This window comes from Phaenicophaeus curvirostris, chromosome 4 (genome assembly GCF_032191515.1).
Source record: "Phaenicophaeus curvirostris isolate KB17595 chromosome 4, BPBGC_Pcur_1.0, whole genome shotgun sequence".
In the NCBI taxonomy this organism is placed as follows: Eukaryota; Metazoa; Chordata; class Aves; order Cuculiformes; family Cuculidae; genus Phaenicophaeus; species Phaenicophaeus curvirostris.
This window is the reverse complement of record NC_091395.1, coordinates 51,153,930-51,162,201: the sequence shown is the minus strand read 5'-3', so window position 1 is coordinate 51,162,201 and position 8,272 is coordinate 51,153,930. Positions and strand designations below refer to the sequence as shown.

The window sequence follows — 8,272 nt, the reverse complement described above, 5'->3', positions numbered from 1 at the left end:
AATATAACAATATAAGCAAAACACCTTATTACTTTTAAGATAAAGCTCAGTCAGTTTATGAACCAGATCACATGGCATACTTGCAATAACAAAGGAATAGATTCAATGACCTAGAAGTTGCCTTTGAGGAAAGTTCCCATGAAAATATTTACATACCTACTCTACCTCTCTCAAGACTTGCAAAATGTATATAATATACACAGAATGTATCTTACACTGTAAAAAACATAAAACCAAATGTTAGAGCTTTCAAACTGAGCACATAGTCTCAGAATCACCAGCAAACACCTTCATGCTGTGGTGTTTATTCTCCCTTGCTTCAATTTTTTATTTCTAATGCAGAAATAATACTTTCTTGTCTCACAGGGAGCTGTGAAAGAAAATTCATGAGTTTTTATAAAACGCTCACACCAGTGATGAACACAATCTCCTTAGGAGGAAATCAATAAACCTGTACAGATTTAGACAGTGTACGGTAAATAAAGGTTATAGCCACACACAGACTAGAACAGATAAACAGCTGCCTCATTCAGTGTACATCCATCATCCTGTAAGCTTAGTCAGACTGGGATCTGTCAGGAAATATATATGAGGATCTTGTAGTAAGAGACTACCTTAGTGCATACACACAACAGACAGCTTTCATTCGTACCAGCAAAATATTGGATTATCACATATAACATTGTTTAGGACTCTAAATACATAATTTAGCCAATGATCTTGTAAGCAATAATTCAATGTAATTTAAAATTTAAGCTTTTTCATTAAATCTCTGCTACTGTTAAATTATTTGGGTTTGCTGCAGAGCTGAGGAGGAAGAAGATGATCAAATTAATGGATGATAATCAAGTCCTTTTCTGACCATTACGATTAATATGCAACCACATCTTCAAAGATATTTAAAGCAGAGTGTATATCATAGTATGTCACTATTTATAGTGTAAATACACACCAGATCTCTCAGGTACATCCACTGACCTGATATGAATGCACCTTGTACTTGCTAAGCTGGTCCAGGAGCATCCATGCTGCAGTAATGATAACCACCTATGCCTACAAACACAAATCCCCACTGGCACTGCTCTTTATGTGGGTTTAGCACTGGAATATCTGGAGAAACATTCTCAGGTTCTTAGCATTTCATTAATTTGAGGTGCTCTGGGAAATGTTTGATGGCATGCTATGACAAATTTCCCTCTTCCTTTCAGGTGTTCACAGGAAAGTTTTCAGTCTGCCAGCATGTTTAGTTGACAGATTCCCATGATATTAGTTCTTCTCTTTCATGTGCCCCAACCTGTGCTAATATAAGCACAGTTGGATGAGCTGCTCCTGCTAGTACTTGCAGAGTTATTGCAACCATGAACAGGTAGAGGGTTTGAGGAACACAGATGACTAAAAATTCCAGCTGTGCTGGAGTGATCAATGGCTCTCACATGCCCACAGTTTTTGCTTTTCGTGTGGTGGTTCAGGAGTTAATATGAAAGATACCTGAAGACCTCAGGGGAAGAAAAGGGATGTATCATCATGGATGACAACCACTGCTATTACCTTCACACAGAAAAGCTGTCAGTGAGATTTCTCAGTCAAGCATTATCTCTGGTGATTGCCTTCTTTATAGTTATTCTTCCTTAGGATACTTGGGAGAAGACAGTTTAATTACACTTCAAACATGCCGGATGGTTATTTTGCATGCTTGGGATCAAGACCATTTGTACTACCAGACAGTAAACAAGAGGATAAAAGTAAAAGCATGTATGTTTAACAGCCAAGTCAGGCACTGGTAAAGCCTCGCACCCACCCAGCCAGACCTATCTCTCTGAACAACTCATATACCCTGCTTCAGCACACCTGAAGAAACTGCACAGAATGCTGCACTAAGGCAGCTATGCTCCTTCTGACAGCCAAGCTATCTCCTTTATGGTTTGGTCAGGTATTTTTGCAGCACGCTGATGTGCAGGCCTAATTGAGGCAATTGTTATTCCCGGGCAAACAAGTGAAACAAAATGATGCCTTTTGTAGCTGTAAGCTTACAGAATGGACTGACACACATGAAAAAATCTGAAAGAGAAAAGTGGGAGTCTGCACATAAATTATTTACAGCTCCAATGTGATTACAGAAGAGGTGGCTATTTTATGTTCTTTTCTTTCTCCAATAACTATGCTAACCTGACAGTTCCAACAAATCAATATGTTAACCTATTAAACAACATCAAAGTAACTATTAAAGGTCTGCTACCACCTTGTGTCTTGCAGCAGCTCAATTTGCTCTCCCCAGAGTTGCACCCTCTTTCCTACAGCTCCTGAGCCAGCTAAGGTGGTGGAACCTGCAAGGAAGAAGAACCCTATATCTTTTCCTGACCAGAAGAATAAACTTGCATAATTTAGAAGCAGCAGTTATAGACTTCCTTCACGTAGATGTATTTTTATTCCATCTGACACACAAATGTGTTTTGAAATTCCTGCTAAGCATACGGGTTCTTCAAAGAACAGACCATCAGCTGCTGTTCACTGAAACATAACCAAAGTATTTTCAACATGTGGTCATGGGTGGGGCATGCTAAAATGCTGCACAACAGAGGAAAACACCATGCACATGGGAAGGGGACCACAACCAATTACCACTGCTCAGCACAGCCTTCCTGGCTCACCATTAGGAATTCATTGTTGGTACCAGACAAGTACAGGTAACTCCAATCCATTTAAACAGGGATCAAGGGGTATGCAAATAACTTTTTCTGTTTGTTTGGTTTGTTTGGTTTGTTTTCCTTCTTTTTCAGCAAAAGATGGTCCTGGAGTAGGAATCTTCGCACTTGTGTAAAAGGCCATATGCCCTGGAAGGCATTAAGAGTAAAACAGACAGTGTGCAGCTTCAAAAGGGCTATTGATGAAACAACTCACTGAGATTCCTGATGGCAGTGATTTCTTTAAGGTAATTGGAGCAGTTTCTCAATAGCCACAGGCTTACTTCCTAGAAAACAAGAGAGAGTTCTCGCTAATCTTAATTGACCCAGTGGCTAGAAAACCTGCTGTTTAGACAGGCTAAGCTGCCTTCAGTGCCAGACAGTCCTTGCAAAAGATTAAGAACATCAGTTTCCTTGACAAGGTGTCAAAGGAGTCAGGTTCTATCACAGCCACAAGGCCTCCACGTTCTTCAGCCACAAGAGGGAAAAAAAAGCCCCTTTAAACGATAACTGTCCTTTGGATGGGCAAGCACTGCAGTCAACAGGTGTTATATGCTGTTGATGGGATGTCATCCAGAGAGACCTGGATAAGCTGAAGTGGACCTGTGCGAACCTCATGAGATTCAAAAAGGCCAAGTGCAAGGTCCTACACCTGGGTCAGGGCAATCCCTGGTTTCAATACCTGGCAGGGGATGATGTGATTGAGAGCAGCCCTGCAGAGAGGACTTGGGAGTGCTGGTTGACAAGAAGCTCAACATGAGCCAGCAGTGTGCACTTGCAGCCCAGAAGACCAACCATATCCTGGGCTGCATCAAAAGAAGTGTGGCCAGAAGGTCGAGGGAGGTGATTCTGCCCCTCTATTCCTCTCTTGTGAGACCTCACCTGTAGTATTGTGTCCAGTTCTGGAATCCTCAGCATAAGGATATGGAACTGTTGGAACGGGTCCAGAGGAGGGCTACAAAGATGATCAGAGAGGGCTGGATCACCTCCCATACAAGGACAGGCCGATAGAGTTGGGGTTGCTGAGTCTGGAGAAGGCTCCGAGGAGACCTTATAGTGACCTTCCAGTACCTGAAGGGGCTACAAGAAAGGTGGGACTATTTACAAAGGCTTGTGGTGATAGGACTAGGGGCAATGGGTATAAACTGGAGGGGGGCAGATTTAGACTAGACATAAGGAGGAATTTCTTCACCATGAGAGTGGTGAGGCACAGGCACAGGTTGCCCAGGGAAGTTCTGAATGCCCCATCCCTGGGGGTGTTCAAGGCCAGGTTGGATGGGGCCTTGGGCAGCCTGGTCTAGCTGTAGGTGTCCCTGCCCATGGCAGGGGGGCTGGAACTAGGTGACCTTTAAGTTCCCTTCCAACCCTAAGTATTCTATGAGTCTATAAGAGCAGCTCTGTTCGTTTTTCGCTTTGAACACTCCGCTCCTGGGCACGACAGGAATAAAACGGGCGGGCAGCTGCTGAGGCTCCGAGGGGCCGCCCGCAGCCTCCCCGCCCCGGCGGCGCCCGCCTCGCGGGGGCGGGACCAGAGCGGGAGAGAGACGAGAAGAGGGCGCCGAGGGGCCGGTGAGGGCAGAGCGGGCGCGGCGGTAAGAACCGGGGGGAGTCATGGGGGGGGACCCAGGCACCGATGGGGGAGGCACGGGCAGCGGTTAGGGGGCTGGTGGGGCCACGGGACAAAAGTCAGGAGAGGAAGCTGCCGGCCCTCGGGTGTCGCTTTCGGGGCGCCCCCAGCTCGAGGGCAGCGAGAGGCGTTCGGTCCCCGGCCGGGAAAGGCGAAGTGCTCGCAGCCGACCTGCCTCTTCGCCCTCGGGGGTCTGGGGTGTGGAGGGAGGAACCCTCGTGGAGGTGCTGGGAAGGCGGCGAGGCCTGGCCCGGGCCGGTCGGGGCGGTGGGAGGGGGCGGAGATGATTTTTTTGTGTCCCCCGGGACGCTCCTGCCTGCCTTAATCCTGTGGGCTGAGCTGCTCTAGGAGCAGACCAGAAAGAAAAGGGGATTAAGACTTTGATTCCAGAAACAAAAGCCTTTGTTCGGATAGTTCCGGGCGGTGATTGCGGGAAAGGGCGTAAACTTTTAGGTGCTTCGCGGCGAGGAACGATGCTTGGGTCCCTAAAAGTCAGGAAAATCCCTGAAGCCTCAGGGAAGCACAGAGGGGTCTGTAGTGCACGCAGTTGGGCACAACCATAATTGCTGGACTTAGTAGTGAGAAAATGTTCAAAGGGATGGGAAAGAAAAAATTCCTGGAAGAAAATTGTTGTTCTCTCGGAATCATAGAATAACCAGGTTGGAAGAGACCCACCGGATCATCGAGTCCAACCATTCCTATCAAACACTAAACCATGCCCCTCAGCACCTCGTCCACCCATGCCTTAAACACCTCCAGGGAAGGTGACTCAACAACCTCCCTGGGCAGCCTGTGCCAGTGCCCAGTGATCATTTCTGTGAAAATTTTTTTCCTAATGTCCAGCCTAAACCTCCCTTGGTGGAGCTTGAGGCCATTCCCTCTCATCCTGTCCCCTGTCACTTGGGAGAAGAGGCCAGCACTCTCCTCTCCACAACCTCCTTTCAGGTAGTTGTAGAGAGCAATGAGGTCTCCCCTCAGCCTCCTCTTCTCCAGGTTAAACACCCCCAGCTCTCTCAGCCATTCTTCATAAGGCCTGTTCTCTAGCCCCTTCACCAGCTTTGTCGCTCATGCAGCTACTAAAAAAAATGCACTTTTAATATCAAAACTATGATTGTTTTAATATTGAAATAATAGTCTAGGGTATTCATGTCCAACCAATGACCATAGCATTGAGAAACCTGTTATTTAAAACATATTTATCTTCATATCATTACAAAGAGATAGCAGAGTTGTCCCTTTTATTATGCCTGTTCTCATAAATGATGTATTGTAGCAGAAAGGCACTAAATGGTTTCCCCAAGATCTGAGTGGACTATAGTTCCCTTGAGTCCTTTGCATACCCCAAAAGCTGGTCCAAAGCCATGATTTTAAACTAAGTCTTTACGGTTAGTCTCTGGGCATTTACTATTGACAGGAGCAATATCTAGGACTGTCGGACAAGGATCATGTTCTTCTGTTAATTGTCACTACTGTGGATGGTCTGGATTTCAAAGGCAATAGCTACAGCTGATATATTTATTTCTAATGAAAGCAGGACTGAGGGCCCTGCATAAATACTGAAATCCGCTCTAATCTGCCATTTGTCCCACCTCTCTGCGTCAACATGAGTACATAAACTGCCTCAGGAGATCCAGTAATGTTACTGTCCTTGAGATAGTAAAAGGTCTTGCAGGTCAGTGAGTTGAACCAGGTTCAGTAAGTACCAGATTGATTATGTAGGAGTGGAGAAAACCTGGAGCAGGAGGTTGGAGAAGCAACAGCAAGTCCTTTCAGTGTTAGCTTTTTAATCAGTTCATCTAGTCACAGCACTGCTTCTTTAGTGTCTTAAATGATTTAGAGATTGCTAGCATCAGAATTTGAGTACTCTTAACCCCCTGCATTTTTTCTTAGGTTTTTATATATTTTGGCTTAATTCTTAATAATTAAAGTTTTAAAAAATTCTTATTTGTATTTAAGCCCTGAATTGGCTTAGGACGCTTCCGCCTTTAGGCCTGAAATATCCTCTCAAGAGGCATGTTTTGTAGAGTTACAGAAATTCTCTAGTGGCTAAATTGGATTCACAGGTTATTCCTGTCAAAATATCCCCAAGCAGTGAACAGGCTTTATTGCTCCATGACAGATATCTGACTGTGTTCCTGAGGTTACGGAAGAGACAGTTCTGTCAAAAATTCACTATAGTGTTGGAAAATTACATTCACTGCTGTCTTGAATTCTGTTGGAACAGTGTTGTAGCTGATGACCACCTGCATCACACTTAATTTTGGTTTCTTTAATGACTTTTAAAAGCCCTGACTTGTCCGTATGAAGCCTAAAGCCATCAATATATACTGGTGCCCTGTTTAAAATGGATGTAAATAATGACATAATTTTTGCTCTCACGTTAATAAAGTGAAAATAAATTTATATCTTCTACATGTAGGGATGATACACAATTCCTGTGTTGGACAGCTAATAGTGGAAATCAGTGTCACAAAATATTAAGTGAAATCTGCAAGATCTAATTTTAGACCTGAATATAATAAATAGTACTGGATGAGAAGTAAAAAGATAATGAGTGTGGATGTGAGTAAGAAAGGCAAGGACAGAAGTGGCAATACTAAAATAAATGGAAGTGCCACAAAGGATTTCATGAGGCTGAAACAAAAACTAGTGTGTTTTTGTTTCAGACGCAGACTGAAACTACACAGAATCGAACTGTGTAATTTGAGTCTGACCCTCACAACTGCCTTTCTGAAGGGAATACCCACTAAAAATCTGAAAATGCCAAGAAGAAAACCCAACGCGTAGCTTGTGTTCTGAAACAACACTGTCATTTGCAGGTGGACTGCATGTGAGGAAGATGCTTTACTGGTAGAAAGGAGCTGTGCTTATTACACACAGCATTTGTTGCTGAAGCTACAGCACAAATACACTGGATCAGCACAACAACGTTGATAATTAAAGTGCTGTCAGCATTACCAGCCCTTTGAAATGTGCAGGTATCTCACATCTGTTTTAGGTGTTGTTTCAGCTTCTTAAGAATCAGCAGGCTGAATGTAAATTGTTCATATTTAAGATACACTTTTGCTAAGCATGATTGTGGTATGCTTAAGGTAGCTTTAATCTCCTTGGCTGAAAACCAGTGAAGCTGCACTGCTACAGGCCTTGACTTGAGCCACCTAAGGCTGCACAGTACTTGACGACCTTCATGGAAATCTGTAATTTTGTGGCTTAACTGCTGTTAGTTATCTAAATATTAAGTGGCCTAGGTTATGCACACACACGTAGCATCCCCATTTCTGGCTTTCGCTGTTGGCAGAGAAGTCTGTTTAAAACCAGGTGGTCTTCAATGAAATCAAATCTACTATATTACTACAAATTGAGCTGTGGAGGATTTTTTGGATTTGGGGTTGTTCTCTTTTTGTAACCATATGTATAACTTTCTTTCCCAGATCCATGAAGAAGCCATGAGTCTTAAACCTGAAAGTCTGGTTGCCTTTGATTGCCTTGGGAGTTTTGGGAACTCTTGAAGAGCTGATAATGTAAGTATCTTAGAAAACCAGAAAACCAGAAGAACAGGACTAGTCAGGACCTAGGATTTTGGGAACTCAAGTACTCTTTCTTGCTATAACAGGTACTTCCAGTATAGATTTTAATGAGTAACCCGGACCTTGTCTATTCAACAGAGTTTTAGCCCTTAGAAGACATCAGCATAGTCAAAAGTGAACAATGCTGCCAGTGTGGATCCATTGCCTTTAAAACTCTTTACTGTAACTTAGGGAGTGTGCACCGACTACAAAAATATCGCATCCTTTTACATCATATGAATACCGGTATATTTTCTAACATGGCCCACACCTTAGTCTTATTGTGGAATTAATGTGAATTTTGCACATATTAAAGCATCTGCCATGACTAAATGCTGCATGACCATGAAATAAAGATATACTTTCAAGAAAAGATAGCCATAAAAGAGTAAAACCTC

General features: G+C 43.6%; 1 protein-coding gene across 2 annotated transcripts in view; it reads left to right on the top strand.

Annotated features, from left to right (window-relative positions):
* Positions 1-4,232: 4,232 nt before the first annotated feature.
* Positions 4,233-8,272, top strand: part of ATP10D (ATPase phospholipid transporting 10D (putative)) — a 38,498-nt gene continuing 34,458 nt past the window's right edge. For both annotated transcript variants that reach the window (XM_069856095.1, XM_069856094.1), the window contains exons 1-2: positions 4,233-4,273; positions 7,740-7,829. The gene's annotated coding sequence lies outside the window, so the exon portion shown is untranslated. The remainder of the gene's footprint in view (positions 4,274-7,739; positions 7,830-8,272) is intronic.